The following is a 2,259-nucleotide window of genomic DNA, read 5'->3' on the forward strand; positions in this document are numbered from 1 at the left end:
GAGCCCCACATCAGGCTCTGCGCTGTGTGGAGCCTGCTTGAGGTTTTCTCTCCCTCCCTCTCTCTGCCCCTCCCCCCCAACAATAAATAAATAAACGTAAAAACAAGAAGGGTTTCTGACACAAATAGACTGAAATAACAGTAGTGTCGTCTTGGAGTCCCTGTATCTGGCAGGCGCTTTTGCACCTTATCCCGTTTCCTCCTGTGTCTTCAGGTAGCCCTTAAGAGGGTATGAACAACCGAGGTTCACAGTAGTTGGCTTTCAAAAAGCTGCACAGCTCCTGAGTGCCAGAGTTCGCTCTCGATCTCAAGTCCCTTGACGACAGAGGGGAAAGGCTGGAATGGACACGTGGGTTGTCCGACCACCAGTCCAGGTTATAGGGCAGTAAGTGACCCATGTTTCCCATACTGGAACTCTTCTGGGAGTTTCTTCCCAGTCCTTGCCTGCTTCTCCACCACCTGCAGCAGATGCCTGGGCCTCTGAAGGCCACCTGGCCTGGACGCCATGTTCCAGCAGCTTGGCGAAGGGGCACCTGGGCGGCTCAGTCGGTTGAGCGTCCGACATCGCTTCAGGTCATGATCTCACAGGTCGTGGGTTCGAGCCTCGAGTTGGGCTGGTAGCTCAGAGCCTGGAGCCTGCTTCAGGTTCTGTGTCTCCCTCCCTCTTTCTGCCCCTCCCCTGCTCATGCTCTATCTCTGTCTCTCAAAAATAAATAAAAGACATTAAAAACAAAAAAAGCAGCTGAGCAAAGCTCTAACCCCCATCTTCCAGGGTGAGTGGCATTGGGAGGAGGCTGTTCACTGCGTTATTTTGAAGGCCGGAGCACGGCCAGCATCCTGGGAAAATGTGGGGCCACACCCCCACATGGGCTGGCATGTTTAGCGGTATTTTTCGTCACTACAAGCTAAATCCCTTGCAGGCTTCTGCAGCCCGGCCCCGGGCACAGAGGGGCTAGGTGAATTCCCGATGTCCGGCTTCCTGCGCTCTCTCTTCCACGGACCCATGGGCACTTCCTGAGTGGCACCCATTTGGCCTGTGCTGGGAGCACCACCTTCCCCAGGCACCCTCCTTTCCCTTCCCCTTAGGGTTCCAGGGGCTCCTGCCTTCCGCTCATTTCCAAAGTGATGCCCACGTCTGCCAGGTTAATTTGGCCCCATCCTGGTGGGTTGTGATTCTGTTTATAATCAGTGGTGGCACCTCCCATCCCTCCTCAGTTGGCTGCTCCCTTCTCCCCAGAGTCACCTCTTCCTCAGACCCTGCTGGATCCCCCCCACCCCCAGGAGGGGCATGTCTGCCCCCATTCTGGGGCTTGGCTTGCACGCGAAGACCAAGGGCAACTACGCCATGCTCTGCTCCAGCCTCATCCAAGCCACATCTGAAGGCCATCGTTTCTTCAGTTTTGTTTTGTTTATTTCCAGTCTCATTAAAGAGGCCCTAGGACTGGCCCCAGGGCAGGGTGCCTGCAGCCAAACTCCAAGCTCTGAGGAAGGACATGGGAAAACAAGCGACAGTGTGGCTCAGTGTGCAGCACCACCGGCAGGCCCGCCCAAAGTGCCACCTCAATCCCAAATGCAGTTCGCTTTCCATGCTTCAGAACTTGGACTTGCAGATCAGGCTTCTAATACATTTGTGTCTCCAGAAACGGGACGCTGTTCCTTAGCGGGGTCCTGACTATGTGTGATGGTCCTGACTATGTGTGACGGTCCCTATGCTCGCTCAGAGTTGCTTTCTCTCCTGCAAATGACCCAGCCTTACCAGCCCTGAGATCTAGAGCGACTGGGACTAAGTGTGGAAAGCCAGCGAGGGGCTTTGCCTCGGTTTCTGCTCACACAGTATCCGTCATCCTCGGATGTATCTAAGGATCAGCCAGGCTCACCTCTGGGGTGAGTTAGACAAGGCAGAAAACTCCACTCGGGGTGAGCAAGGATGGAGGGCAGTCAGGATCACCGCGAGGTTCGAAACAGTGCACTGTGTGAGCTGTAGTGTCTTACGGATAAAGAATGTTCCCATTGAACGGTCCTGAGAATTGAACTTGCCCGGCCCTGAAATTGTACAGAGGGGAGACCCAAGAGAATAAGGTAAGGATGTCCCACACAGCTGGTTAGCAGGCATGCAGAATGACTGCAAATAGTCCACTATCTGTGTGTTCACAGACGGGACGGTCTCGCACGGCCTCTTCCGGGGGAGCTCTGTCATCCCGAGATGGGTAGGATTTCCAGAGCAGCGCACAGTGGGTCTGCAGGAGCAGTTGACGGGATG

This window comes from Suricata suricatta, chromosome 8 (assembly GCF_006229205.1).
Source record: "Suricata suricatta isolate VVHF042 chromosome 8, meerkat_22Aug2017_6uvM2_HiC, whole genome shotgun sequence".
In the NCBI taxonomy this organism is placed as follows: domain Eukaryota; kingdom Metazoa; phylum Chordata; class Mammalia; order Carnivora; family Herpestidae; genus Suricata; species Suricata suricatta.